Genomic DNA, 15452 nt, shown 5'->3' on the forward strand with positions numbered 1-15452 from the left:
AAAGAATATTATCGGCAATTCTATATCAACGTTTTTGAAACGCGAAAGGACATGGATGACTTTCCAGTAAAATAAACGTAGTGCGTAGTGAAAAGCAATTTTTAAGATCTTGCATTTAAGAAAGATGTTTGCCTAAAGTATTTTAATGTGTGGGCTTTGTAGGCAGGTTAAAATAAAACTTTATAAAGCAGACAGTTCCTAGTCCTGTAACAGTTTAACTGTTTCAGACAACAGCACACAAGGAGATTTACTAATAAAGTTAATATTACCTTAACACCGATATTAATTAAAGTATGTAAACTCCACTCATAAATACAGAGACAAAAATTCAAAATAAAATATTATCTAATAAAATATGGCGGTAGATCGAAATAACAGGACACCATGACCAAGACATATTTTATTGAAGGAATGCCAAGACATCGAGGAAGCCAGCGCCATGCATTACATCATCAAACTGAAAGAAGGAAAATTTATAAAATCCAACAATCATTTCGGATAAAAACTCAGGTCAAATAGGAATAGGACAAAAGCCCTGACAAAGACAATCTACCATAATTAATATTGACATATCACATGTATGTTAGTATTTCTCCTGAAATCAAGAAATCTTTTTAAGATCGTGTTTATTTATTTGAGAGAGAGACAGAGAGAGAGACAGAGAGGGAATGAGTGGGGGAGGGGCAGAGGGAGAAGCAGACTCCCCACTGAGCAGGGAGCCCGATGTGGGACTTGATCCCAGGACCCTGTGATCATGACCTGAGCCAAGGGCAGACACTTAACCAACTGAATCACCCAGGTGCCCCCATGAAATGTTTGAATGTACAACTCAAAAGGTGTTGCGAAAAGGAGTGAATGAAACATATATCGAAGAAGTTTCTGGGCTTCCGGCACATAAAAAAATTCTGTAGACATTTGCGCCGATAAAACAGGTCCTATAGAGCAAAACAAACTATCAGGTTTTTGCTAGCGATGTCTGCAAATTTCCAAGGGAAAGAAAGTTTGACGTAAGACTTCCTCTTGCATAAAATGGCATTTTCAGTGTACGTAAGAATTAGGGATTCTGGTCCCACACGCTCATTTTTACAAATACACGTGGGCACACACATGAACACACGTGCACAGGCTACACTCATCTATGACCTGCAAACACAACATCACATACCCCACGTGCATACATACAGACATGCACATACATGATACCTTCATTTTTCCAAATCCTATAGAGTGAAAATATATATACTGGATTTCAGCAATTCCTTCAGTTTAACATTAGTGTCTTTTTCACAGAACCAAGTGCAAGTCAAGGCCAGTTTATTTGATACATTTTCTTTAAATTAGCATGTATCGTATGATCTCAGTTTTCCAAATGATTCCCAGCTATCCTGCATGAACATATGAATTAAAACCCCTACGGCCTAGCGTTCACCAGATATTAAGAACATTCTTTCTGAATGGGACTGCGGAGCGATTCCATTTGCCTTTTCGTTATGACTCGAATTTCTTATAAAGTTTATATCGTCTTTACAAAACCAATAAAGTCCACCGCCTGCAAAATGAAAAAGAAGAAGAGGAGTAAAACGAGAAGAAACAGGGGAAAATAATTAGCATCACCGTGATGAGTTTCCCATTATAATGTGTTCAGTGTGTCTGTCGGATGAATCCAAGAAAACACTCTAATGGAGTTTCCAATCCGTAAATTTGATTTCACTACAGGAAACATGAGCCGAGACAGCCATTCCCATCACTTAATGGGCATCCCTGCCTTCTCCTTATTCAATAAGACCGGTTAGAGCTAGAGAAGGCCTCCCCATCTCCTGTCTGTGTTTCCTGTGTGTATTCTCCTGGGTTCTTTCAGTTCGAGACTAAATGACTCAAGCGTCAGGGTTTCGTCTCTTTCCCAGTATAGAAGCTAACAGTTGTCTTGCCTCGACGGGGTGACAGATGCGCTGTGATGTGAGGAGAGGCCACCTGTGCCTTATCACGGAGCTCTAAGAGGACCTCCCGGCCACGCCACAGCCCACCGGACTCTGATTAAGCAACGCTGGTACCCTAGATGGGACTCACTGGTGGATACTTTCAGGCACAAGAAGAAAATCTAGGAACCACATCTCAGCGCTCACACACCCTTGGGGAGGCTGCCTTGCTAATGGTGGGTAGAAGCTGGTGAAATTATAAATGGTAATTCAAGAAAAAGAGATGTGCTGATTCCTCCCCTTGCTCTACTTTCCTTGGAAACAGAATTCCAAAGCCTGCTGTCCGAGATCCCACCTCCATTTTCTGCTCACTTTGTGTCTCCTTCCTATATCACACACACACACACACACACACACACAGATGCCCATGCTCACAGGCGCCCACACTCACACACACACACACACACACACACACACACACACACACAGAGGCGGCTGCCTTCCTGAGAAGCAGAGTGGCCGACAGGGCTCCGATGGGAACATGGCATTTTTCTCCGGGCCCAGACTGTCAATGTGAAAACCCACAAAGTGGAAGAAGAACACAAAAGGACAGCATTTGTGAAAGGGGCTCAAGCCAATTCTACAACACCCAAATATTAAGTGATGATCGCTTTAGGTTTGGATTTTGGATGCTTTTTAGAAGAAGTTTTTTTAGAGTGATTTTCTTCCCTTTTGGCCTTACTCCTCTTCCTCGCCTTCTTTGCAGAGAGTTCTAGTAACTAATCTCTGTTCCTTTCATTCCTTTCTTAAAAACTGTACTAGAAAGCAAACTGAACAGCTCTGGTAGGGCCTCGACGCACAGGGGGCCCAGGGGCAATGAGCACACGTACCAGCCAGATCCTGGTTTCTATTACCATTCCTCAGTAAGAGGAAGCAGGACAGTTTGAAACATGGCTATTCCGGGCCTGTGGTAGAGAGGGTACTAGTCGGGCCTGGAACTTCATCTTACGCCAAAAAGTAGGGAAGTCCTCAAAAACGAAGGATGGGACGCGTCACCAGGACACAGGCATCAACCTGTAGGCAGGGGCCACCTCAAGCCAAATACAAGACAAATACAAGACAATTTCAGTCCCAGAGTAATTAAAGGCATTAATCAACAACAAGGCTTTGGTGGGGAAATGGGACTCGGTGAGTTTATAATGATAACAGACAAGGCAAGAATGATATGGGAGAAGGGTGGACACTTGCTTCCAGAAGAATGCCAAGTGCCAAGTGGTAAACGTGGAGAGAATGCTGGAGTTAACAAATCATTATTTTGTAACCATCACAATAATGACTGGTTTGGGGCAGAATCATAAATTCCGGGGCTACATCTAGGAGGGGAATTGCCAACTTTCTACAGGCAAAATTTGCATATAACGAAATGCACCCATTATGGGTAGAATTTGATGAGTTGTGACAAATGTTTACACCTATGTGGCCACCACTCAAATCAAGAGTAGACTCTTTTCCATCACCTTAAAAATGCCCACATGTCCCTCTGCAGTCAACACCCCCCACACTCCTGGCCTCAGGCAACTACCCACGTACTTCCTCCCACTAGATATTAGTTTTCCCTTCGGTACAATTTCACGTAACTAGAATCATAGAGTACACATTCTTCAATCCCTGGCTACTTTCATGGAACATAATGTTTTGGAGATTCATACAATCTGCACGTATCAGAACGCTGTCCCTTTTAACGGCTGAGTCGTATTCCATGGTATGGATATGCCACAATTTGTATACGTGCTCACCTGTTGACGGACATTTGGGTTGCTTCCAGTTTGGGCCTCTTACGAACAAGGCCACCGTGTCTATTTGTGCACGACTCATGGTATGGACATATGCTTTCATTTCTCTTTGGCAAATAACCGAGAGCAAAATCCTAGGTCATCTGGAAAGTGCATGTTTAACTTTCTAAAAAAACTCTCAGATATTCTGCAATTCTTACGCCATTTTACATTCCCACAGCAATGTGTTAGAATTATACCAGATCCTTGGTATTGTCACCCTTTGTTTTATGGTAGGCATACACCGGTGGGTGTATACAAAGTCAGCTTGGGTAAGGAGCAGGGTACTTGCATTCTGAAAACACCTCACCACAGATTGCATATAGGAGTGAGGGCGAATGATCTAGACATGGCAAAATCAGCCATTGATAAAATCACCGTCAATGAGAGGCAGTGTTGACTGTGTGTCTCTGGATGACATACCCTGAGGACGACACAATACCACTTCTGTAGTATTCTGATCAGGGGTGGGGGGGATCAGCGTCTAAGCAAAACATACATAAACCCTCCATGAAGAGTGTTCTGCTTTGAAAGGGGACTGCAGTCTTCAACATATCAATGTCATAAAAGAAAAAGACTGAGGACTTGTTCCAGATTGGAGATCCTAAGAAGACAAGATAATTCAATGTGTGACTTCATCCTAAGTGGGATCCTGTCGTGCAGGGGAAAAGTACATGCGTATGTACGGAAATCCGACAAAAGGCTTTACAGAGTAAATTGGCAAAACTAGATCGTGAAAAGGGAGATTAGGTAAAAGTATTGTGTCACCATGAAACTGACTGAGATTGATCACTCTACTGTGAATCTATCATAGTCTTATTCTTAGGAAATCTACGCTATTTACGGGTAAACAATTGTACTCTGTGCAGCTTTCAATTGTTTCCCAAATTAGATAGATACATAGATGATTGATAGATAGATAGATAGATAGATAGATAGATAGATAGATAGATAGAAAGAACGAATGACAAAACAAATAGATCGAAATGGCCTAAAATGTTAACAATAGGTGAATCTGGGTAAAGGGTGTACTGAAATTCTTCGTACTATTTCTGTGACTTTAGCTGTTTGAATTTACTTCCAAATTTTTTTTAAAAAATTTTTAAGTAGACTCCACGCCCAGCATGGAACTCAACACAGAGTCTGAACTCACAACCCTGACATCAAGACCTGAGCTGAGTTTAAGAATCAGATGCTCGCAATGTCCACAATAGCCAAAATACGTAAAGAGCCCAGATGTCCATCAAGATATGAATGGATAAAGAAGATGCGGAGTGTGTATACACACACACACACACACACACACACACTGTGGAATATTACTCAGCCATCAGAAAGAATGCGATCTTGCCATCTGCAATGATGTGGATGGAACTAGAGGGTATTATGCTGAGCAAAATAAGTCAGTCAGAGAAAGACAAATATCATATGATTTCACTCATATGTGGAACTTAAGAAATAAAACAGATGAACATAGGGGACGGGAAGGAAAAATAAAACAAGATGAAAACAGGGAGGCCAACCATAAGAGATGCTGAACTCTAGGAAACAAACTGAGGCCTGCTGGAGGCAAGGTGGGTGGGGGGATGGGGTAACTGCGTGATGGGAATTAAGGAGGGCATTTAATGTAAGGAGCACTGGGTGTTGTATGCAACTGATGAATCACTAAATTCTACCCCTAAAACTAATAATACAATATATGTTAAATAAATTGAATTTAAATAAAGAAAAAATAACAAAAAATAAAATAATAAAAGATTAAAAAATTAAAGAGCCATGCAGATGCCCCCAAATAAAAAAAAATAATTTAAAATAAAAATAATTGAAGTCTCGGGGCGCCTGGGTGGCACAGCGGTTAAGCGTCTGCCTTCGGCTCAGGGCGTGATCCCGGCATTCTGGGATCGAGCCCCACATCGGGCTCCTCCGCTGGGAGCCTGCTTCTTCCTCTCCCACTCCCCCTGCTTGTGTTCCCTCTCTCCCTGGCTGTCTCTCTCTCTGTCGAATAAATAAATAAAATCTTTAAAAAAAAAATAATTGCAGTCTCTAAGCCAGGTTGGATCAAGATGGCACCTACTTTGTCTCGTATCTAAAATCTCTAGAAATTAGAAAAAGAGAAAAAGATGAGATCTGTTTTTAAAAAAATCAATTAACAGCCATAGGAAGAAATAAGGAGGAACGTCTATGGACCAAAAATGGTGATGTCCAAAATAATAATAAGCAAATTAGAACAGAAGTCATCACTCAAAACAGAAACAGAAACTTTCCATTCCTCCCTGCAAACAGCAAAATCCAGATTTTAATGATGGCCAGCTGGCTTCAAGTTAGATGCAAGTACATAAAAGTGAACCTTGAACTCTTCCACCAGAGCCTGGGCTCCAAGCAGGAACCATTTACGAATTCAGGATGCTCACTGATGGCAGTGATGTGGCTCCGCCCCCCGTCCTGATAAGGGGTGAGGCTCTTCTGAGGGTCCTGACCTGTCTCTGGCCACAGTCAAGAGTCAAGCGCCCAGAGGCTCCGGGACCGACAGGAAGCAGTGCGGGAGCCCCAGAGAATGAACAGCCTCCGTGTTCGGAGCAGCCCTTATTTCTGCCGTGTGGTGCTGCTGTCCCAAAACCTCCTTGAGCGCCCCCCATTTCTCATCTCTAGGGGGTCTTACCCCTCGACTTACTACCCTGCCCGCTTCTGACAAAGCCGTCCCTAAGTAGTTGACAAACACCTGTCCTGTTTCCGCCTAAGCCTTGTCCTGGAGTCCCCATCTTTCTCTGGTTCACGTGTCCCCAAGGCTCGCGTTCTCAGACTCAGGTCTGCTAGTCTGCCTTCTTCGTGAACACCTCCCTTCTTTGGTTCTTGGCCCAATAAATCACGTTTCTCCTTCACTCCCAGAAGTGATAAGCCTTTCACTAGCCATTTATAACCCTATCCTCCGTTTTGGTCCTCAGAAGCCAATCTTTCTTTCTTTCTTTTTTTTTTTTTTAAGATTTTATTTATTTATTTGACAGAGAGAGACAACCAGAGAGAGAGGGAACACAAGCAGGGGGAGTGGGAGAGGAAGAAGCAGGCTCCCAGTGGAGTAGGGAGCCTGATGTGGGGCTCGATCCCAGGAACCTGGCAGATGCTTAATGACTGAGCCACCCAGGCGCCCCAGAAGCCAATCTTTGTAATTTCACAGATGGTTGGTCTCTCTCTCTCTAAAAGAAAAGAAAAGAAAAGAAGAGAAGAGAAAAGAAAAGAAAAGAAAAGAAAAGAAAGAAAGAAAGAAAGAAAGAAAGAAAGAAAGAAAGAAAGAAAAGGGAGAGAAAGAGGGAGGGAGGAAGGGAGGGAGGGAGGGAAGGAGGAAGGAAGGAAGGAAGGAAGGAAGGAAGGAAGGAAGGAAGGAAGGGAGGGAGGGAGGGAGGGAGGGGGGAGGGAATCTCATGTGATCATTTCCCCATTGTGCTAACCTGGCTTAGACTCACTGCTGAAAGCTCAACCCAGCATCTGTGATGAAGCACCTTCCTACTCACATGCCAGTGTTTCTCTTGAATGACAAGCCCTAAGCAGCATCCCAGAGGTTCTGGACCTCTCCTAGGCTACCAACATGCACCACACACCTGCTCTACGCAGCAATATGGTGGAATACTACTCAGCCATCAAAAAGAATGAACTCTTGCCATTTGCAATGATGTGGATGGAACTAGAGGGTATTATGCAAAATAAGTCAGTCAGAGAAAGACAAATACCATATAATTTCACTCATATGTGGAACTTAAGAAAAAAAAACAGATGAACAGAGGAGATGCCTGTGGAGAGGAACTGTCCAAAGCAAAGCAACAAAGGTTTCAGAAAAGCATTTGCACCGGGTGACCCCTTCTGGCTCTTCTCATGGTGCCTGTAACAAAGCCGGTTCCAAGAGAATTCTAATAGAGCAATGTCAGTAAAATGAACATGGGATACAAAGTGGAGCCCTTTACTTTTTTTTTTATTATTGTGATTGCATCCCAAAATATCAATTAATGTGGGCTGGTATGATTTCTCCTTTAATAATTGTTATTAGGTAACTTTTATTAAGAAGGCTCCATGGGGCACCTGGGTAGCGCAGTCGTTAAGCGTCTGCCTTCGGCTCAGGGCGTGATCCGGGCGTTCTGGGATCGAGCCCCGCATCAGGCTCCTCCGCTAGGAGCCTGCTTCTTCCTCTCCCACTCCCCCTGCTTGTGTTCCCTCTCTCACTGGCTGTCTCTCTCTCTGTCAAATAAATAAATAAAATCTTTAAAAAAAAAAAAAAAAAGAAGGCTCAAGCTAGGGTTACCTGGGTGGCTCAGCGGGTTGAGCGTCTGCCTTCGGCTCAGGTCATGATCCCAGTGTCCTGGGATCAAGCCCCACGTCGGGCTCCCTGCTCAGCGGGGAGTCTGCTTCTCCTTCTCCCTCTGCCCCTCACCCAGCTTGTGCTCTCTCTCTCTCTCTCTCGCTCATTCTCTCTCTCAAATAAATAAATTTAAAAAAAAAGAAGAAGAAGAAGAAGTCTCCAGCTAAGTGCTATTTGAATCTCTACAACAGTGCCCTGAGATACTCTGTCTTCGTTTTCCAGATGAGGAAACCAAGGCTCAGCCACATTAAATACATCAGCCACGTTCACACAGCTAATAAATGGCCACGCAAGGACTCTAAAGCCAGGCTGGACTTAACCAGTTACTCTCCCCATGCTTCCTCCTTCTCTCCCTCTTTTTCACTTCAGCACCTGTTCCTGTGTCTCCAGAGTCAATACAGTTCAATTTATTAGAACCTACCCGCCAAGAACCATTCTACGCAAAACTAGCTCCAACTGCTCTCTCTCCCGCCATATTTTCCAAATGAATTGCCAACGAGCATGTAAACTAGCGAAGCAGCGTCCTCAGGACGGAAGAGCATGCATCTGCCAGCTCCGCCGCTTCGTATCCCTTCCAATCCTGCCAGCGCTGCCTCCCCTGGGCTTTACCCATCGCTGTGTTACAAGATCTTCATTCCTTCATAATTGTTCCAGCTTCTGCATTCAGTTTTTCTGGTGAAGACAGATGGGCTGCACGCTTGTAATGTTGGATAATAAAAGGAAATGCGAATGTTCTCCCAGAGCATCCTCCACCCCCAGTACCAATAAATCAGAAAATTACATGTTCCTGTTTCAGAGCGTCGTCAGAGCGCACCAGCTCTGCGGGCCAACCTAGGAAATTCTGCGGGGCAGCAGAAGCCAGGCCCAGAGGAAGAGAATGCTCGTCCATTGTATTAACCCGGAAGTGTGTCTACCAGAGAACTGGTCTGTGCCGCCATGTCTAAAAGGAAGCCATACACGTCACCCTGGGGCTTTGCTGGGTCAAGCCACAGGGTCTTGAAGTTAGAACATTCTGGGATGGATGGAGAACAGAGAAGGAGGGGATGTATCTGGCGGAGGACACAACGCCCCCTTTACCTTGCTGGGTGCTGAATACTTTCATCTGTTAGGATGCTTCTTCCCAAGCCGTGACAGCTCCCTTATACACATGTGCAGGGTGATACCCTCCTGCCTACCAGGCGTAATGTCTACAGAGCTCCAGAGTTCCTCCGTGCGCCTTTATCTTTCCAGAACTCTACCCTGAGAACTCTACCCCCTTTTCACCACCCTGAATTCACAGCGGGAACGTCGGGAGACCACCAAGCTCAGCCTGAATCTCTCCGTGCACTTCAGACTGGAAACTCTCTAAGCCGTCATCTGGGACAATCGTAGGGACCACCTCACTGGTCCCAGCACTCAAGGACTATTCTTCCTCATTGCCCAGTTGTTTGATGTCTTGAGAACCATTGTATTATATATCTTCTCCCATGTATTAGTTGTTCCCGGCACACCTTATCCCTTTATGCATCCGCGATTAGAAGTGGACGTTTCTTTCTCTCTTAAAAATACTATTTCCTGGGGCGCCTGGGTGGCACAGCAGTTAAGCGCCTGCCTTCGGCTCAGGGCGTGATCCCAGCGTTATGGGATCGAGCCCCACATCAGGCTCCTCCGCTATGAGCCTGCTTCTTCCTCTCCCACTCCCCCTGCTTGTGTTCCCTCTCTCGCTGGCTGTCTCTACCTCTGTCAAATAAATAAATAAAATCTTTAAAAAAAAATACTATTTCCTGGGGCGCGTGGGTGGCTCATTTGGTTAAGCATTTGACTCTTGATTTTGGCTCAGGTCATGATCTCAGGGTTGTGAGATCGAGCTCTGCGTCAGGCTCCACGCTGAGCATGGAACCTGCTTGGGATTCTCTCTCTCTCCCTCTCCTTCTGCCCCTTCCCCCAACCCCCCTCTTTAAAAAAAAAAAAAAATCTATTTCCTAAGCAAGCCTAGAGCTTACCTGCATTCTGTGCCCCACTCACACTCTACCTCCATGTAGGAAGTTGTTTCGCGCTTTTCCTCACATCTTCAGCTCCTATTCTGCCAGCGAGACCCAGCTAAAATACCACCTCTCCCCATGAAGTCTTTCCTGCATCCACCAGAAGTAATCTCCCTTCTCTGAACTCTGTTGGCAATGCTCGCCCTCTAATAAGCCACATACCAAAACATGCACGTTTATCTCCCCACTAGACAGGAGTCTCCTTACGAACAGAAATCACTTCCTCAGCAATACCAGCTACTACCCATCCCTACTATCTGTTAATAAATGTGAACAGATGAATGAATAAAAGGGCAAAAAGTGTCATCCCATCAAGGAGCATTTAATTCAGAGTCGCTGGACACACCCAACAAAGTGTAGTGAGACAGACCACAATTTACACATGGCGGGGAGTTCCCGCCCATCATTCAGAAATATCTAGAAGTAAAGAGAACATGGGACATGTTACGCTCTCTTTCCAATCCAAGTCTCGCCAGGTATGCCCCTAATGTTAAAAATGATCCTTTTATGACATGGGCCCTATATGTAAGCCAAACGTCTCTTCAAGTGCTTCACTAAAGAAGTAGTTGCCTGATTCAAGGCTGGGAAAAAACCATGTGGTTGAACTGAGAGTTGATACATTGACGACAAACATGGTGCCTTCCTAGGGAATTCTCAAGGGTAATTTTGACCTCGTGCATCAGTTCACCTTAATCATGACTTAAGAACTAGACGTTGGCTTAATAGGTGACTCTCTCGATTTTCTGAAGAATGAACCATGTGTGATCGTCTCCTACTCTCCACACCTGGCAGCAGGTCTGATACGCTACAGGGCATTGATGTATAAATGGTTCTGAGCTGAACCGAAGCTGAGTGAAGCGTAAACAGCCATCCTAGTGCCTTGGTAATGACACCTCTTTCCTCCAAGAATTGGGCAAACCCTCTGCGCAAAATAAGTCGTGTATTGATTAATCTGTGAGGTTGCTACTAGACTTTTTAAGGACCCAAGAGCTGAGTCGTATAGCTTCAAGTTCTCCTTCAACTGGCCCTTATTCCTTTTTTCCCATCATGTCCTTCACACACCCTGGGCTTCACAAGAAAGACACCTCAACTAACAGCAATTCTTCTAAAACTCTGAACCGAACTAAGCCATTGGCAATCAGCTTAAGTTCCCTATTGGTGGGACAGCATGTTTGAATCGTTATAATTAACATTACTGACATCATTTTGAACAAAGCCAATTTTCTCCTCATCTCTGACATATGTCAGGGGATTAAAGGAACCGGTTTCCTTGAATATATAAATGTATCTTATCTTCCTTGAGCAGTCTTGGCTCATGCGCCCGCCACACTCAGTCCCAACCAGGCAGAATCAACCTCATTGTGAGTAACATATATTTCACTGAAGACTGAAGGGGAGAGGGGGATGGGAGGGGTGGTGGAAAAGAGAATTAACAACATGCAACAAAATTTCATTTTAAAAAATTGCTGGCACACCCGGGTGGCTCAGTTAGTTAAGCGGCCAACTCTTGATTCCAACTCAGGTCATAGTCTCAGGATCATGGGCTTGAGCCCCACGTCAGGCTCCAACCTCAGCAGGAGATCTGCTTGGGTATCTCTCTTTCCCTCTGCCTCTGCCCCTCACCTCTCCCCTTGTTCAAGCCCTCTTTCTCTCTCTCTCTCTTTCTCAAAGATAAATAAATCAATCTGTAAGAAGAAATTCCTCCTGAAAATGCAAATCAAAACCACAACGAGGTATCACCTCATGCCTGTCAGGATGGCTAAAATCAAAAACACAAGAAACAACAAGAGTTGGCAAGGATTTGGAGAAGAAGGAATCTTGGTCATGGCAATGCAAACTGGTGCAGCTACTGCGGAAAACATTTTGCAGGTTCCTCAAAAAATTAAAAATAGAATTACCCCCCACAAAAAAATACATACATAAAAAATAAAATAAAAATAGAATTGCCGTATGATCCTAGCAATTCCACTTCTAGGTATTTACCCAGAAAACACTAACTCGAAAAGATATATGCACCCCCTCGGTTTATTGCAACCTTAGAGCCAAGAGAGGGCAGCAGCCTAAGTATCCATTGATAGATGAGTGGGAAAAAAAAAAAAGACGTGGTACAGATATACAATGGAATATTACTCAGCCATAAGAAAGAATGAGACCTTGCCATTTGCAACAACCCAGACGGAGCTAGAGGGTAATCACGCTAAGTGAAATAGATCAGGCAGAAAGAGACAAATACCACATTCTTGCCCTCACATGTGTTATCTACAAAACAAAACAAGTGAACAAGCAAACAAACACAAAAACAGACTCTTAAATACAGAGAACAGACTGGCGGTTGCCGGGGGCAGGGCGGAGGCAAAATAAAGGGGATTGTGGGGTACAAACTTCCAGTTATACAATAAATAAATCATAGGGATGAAAAGGATAGCCTCTGGAATATAGTCAATAGGATTGTAATAAGGTTGTATGGTGACTACACTTATCATGGTGAGCATTGATTTATGTATAGAATTTTCGAATCGGGGTGCCTGGGTGGCTCAGTCATTAGGCCTCTGCCTTCGGCTCAGGGCGTGATCCTGGCGTTGTGGGATCGAGCCCCACGTCAGGCTCCTCTGCTGGAAGCCTGCTTCTTCCTCTCCCACTCCTCCTGCCTGTGTTCCCTCTCTCACTGGCTGTCTCTCTCTCTGTCAAATTAATAAATAAAACCTTAAAAAAAAAAAAAAAGAATTTTCGAATCGCTAGGTTGTACACCTGAAATAGTTATAACATTGTATATCAACTGTATTTCAACAAAAAAAATTTTTTAATGATCGGATGTAAAAAATATAAAAGGAAGGATCAGATGTAAGATAAATTATACATATTTTTTAAAAATTCTCCTGAGACCATGCTTTCTCCTCCAGCACTTCTGCCCTGGTCACTAAACACTGGACCATGCTTCTCTCCTTTCTTCTTCTAAACCCCTCCCTATTGTCCTAAGCAACTCCATGCTTGCACCGAGCGTGCAAATTTCAGTATGCGGAACAAGAGCTGGGCAGTTACCTAAACCTACCATCCTGGGAAAGTAACTGACAAAAACAGAGTCCCAAACATGCTGCTTCATGCCTCACACACTAGGTCCGGCCATTCATCGGCTAACACATCAACCAACACAGTCCCTTCTAGAAAGGAACCTGTTGCTAAGTAATATACAAATTTAAATCATTAAATTATGACAGTTAATCAATCACTATCTCTCCCTTCATAGTCTTCAATATGCACTGTATAAGTTGGGGGGAGACCTCCCCATTTTATCAAAGACTCCATACAAATGACAAAGTTTCACAAAAACTAATTCGAATTTCTGTTCCTCTCAAAAAACTAGCCTTGTTGCTTTTTTGGTTATCACCGTCCCCAGAAAACATTTTCGTAGTAAACACATTTTTCCTATTCAGGCATTATGAGAGTTAAGAAAAGATTCTCCAGTGTTTGAAACATTTCCTCTGGACATTTCCTTTCACAAGCTAGTAGTTTTCCGAGAGCTTGCCCAAATTCTGCGAATATGCCTGGCATATGGAAATCACAGAACCCTGGAAGGGTTCCCTGGATCCTCTTCTCCATCGAGTTTCGCTGGAAAGATTAATCTTTCCAATCAATAGTTTAGTAGCTAGAAATCCATAAATGAGATGGTTCTGCCCTTTTCAATCGCGCATGAATCATCTCCCCAGCTCTCTGACACATCACACTTTTTATATGAATTAAATTAAATTAGCCGAAATCCCAATCTGTCTACCAGTCACCGTAGAGGGTATGAAAATGAGGGAGACCATCCTTGCCACCAAGAATTCAGAACAGGAGAGCGCAGACAATGTAGCCGCTTACCAGATATTGACAAAAGCACAGACAGAAAAAGTCACTGGTAACAAAGGTTGCGCTGGGAAGCTGTTTTTATCAACCTGTTGCAGGACCAAACCCCATTCCTAGATTAGAGGACCCACAGAGATTTCCAGGTGGATTATTTCCACAGAGATCATAATGAGGTCGTTGGGAGTGTGCAGCCTAGCGTTTTTTAGCCAGAGCTTCCAAAATATCTATCTCAGAAATAACATCAACAAAAAAGTGGGTCATTTGTTTGGGTTTAAAACCCATGGGATGGATTGAAAATATCCAAAAGGACGAGCAGGGACAGGAGGTGGAGAAAGAAAAAACAAGGAAGAAAAGCAAAGTATAAAAGGATCGTAGCTCAAAGAGAGAGCCGTTACAAATCTTGTGAATAGATAACACAGGGATAAGCCCAAATTCTGCGCTGAAAACAACCGGTTCGGCCTGAATCCCTCATTAGTGTCTATTCTGGGGCATCAGAGGACCAAGATCCCAGAGTCTGGTTCTAACGAGGGAGACCTTTTCCAATCGTAATCCTAAATCCTCAGGGTGGCTGGTCTTCCCATATGCTCCCAGCCTGAAGATTAAAAAAAAAAATGAGGTCAGCCACCTCGGTAGGGGGGCTGTAGGGAGGGGGGAGCAGTATGTCATAAACAGAAAGCCTGCGAATATTTTCTGACAATCTCTAAAAATGAAAATGCCTTTGGCTTCTCCCTGATCCTTCCCAAAGCTGCACCTCGGAACAAGGACAGGGCACTCTTCACGGCTCACAGCTTTCGGGAGCAGAACATTGTGAGATGATGATTTCTCTTCTTATAGAGAAAAAAAAAAATCGGATGCCTCCTGACAAGAGACAGCATCCAGGAGCAGAAGGGGTGCCTGCTAGCTGCTGGCCCGCGGTGAAGGGCATTGGCGGAGACAAAAGGTATTTTCCCTTCTGCGGCAGAGAGAAGCCCATCTGTCATCCTGAGCCGGCGCGGTGCCGGGGAAATCCTTCATGAGCGAGAAGCCTCCCGCCAGAGTTCCCTGGAAACACTCCCCAGACGAGCCCGCCCCCGCACGCTGCTTCCCAGCCTGCACTCTTCTATTTTTCCTTTTTATTGCTCCAGAGCGCGAGGCAGAGAAGGGCGCCCGTGATTTACAGCTAGCAGGAGGGGTCTTGCCTTCGAAGCTGTCAGAAACGTGTAGTGTGGTTTCGCCCTGGAACGGCACTGCCTGCCTGAATTCAGACACCCACAACCAAGGCTGGGCGTCTTATAGCCAAGTTGATGGGAGGTGGAAGCTAGCCAAAGCAGAGACCCTCCGAAGATCACGGAGCTGGGATCTGCACAGAAGCAGGGCCCCTAGGGGGGGTGGCGAGGCTCCTGCCACAGCCACCTTTGTCCTGCTGATGGCCAGGTTTCTGTGGACCAGAGCCAACATGACAGTCTGAGCACTGGATGCAGGAAGGACATCTCCTCCTCTCGCCCCAGGAGGGAAG

This window comes from Ursus maritimus, unplaced genomic scaffold (assembly GCF_017311325.1).
Source record: "Ursus maritimus isolate PB19 unplaced genomic scaffold, ASM1731132v1 scaffold_5, whole genome shotgun sequence".
NCBI lineage: Eukaryota > Metazoa > Chordata > Mammalia > Carnivora > Ursidae > Ursus > Ursus maritimus.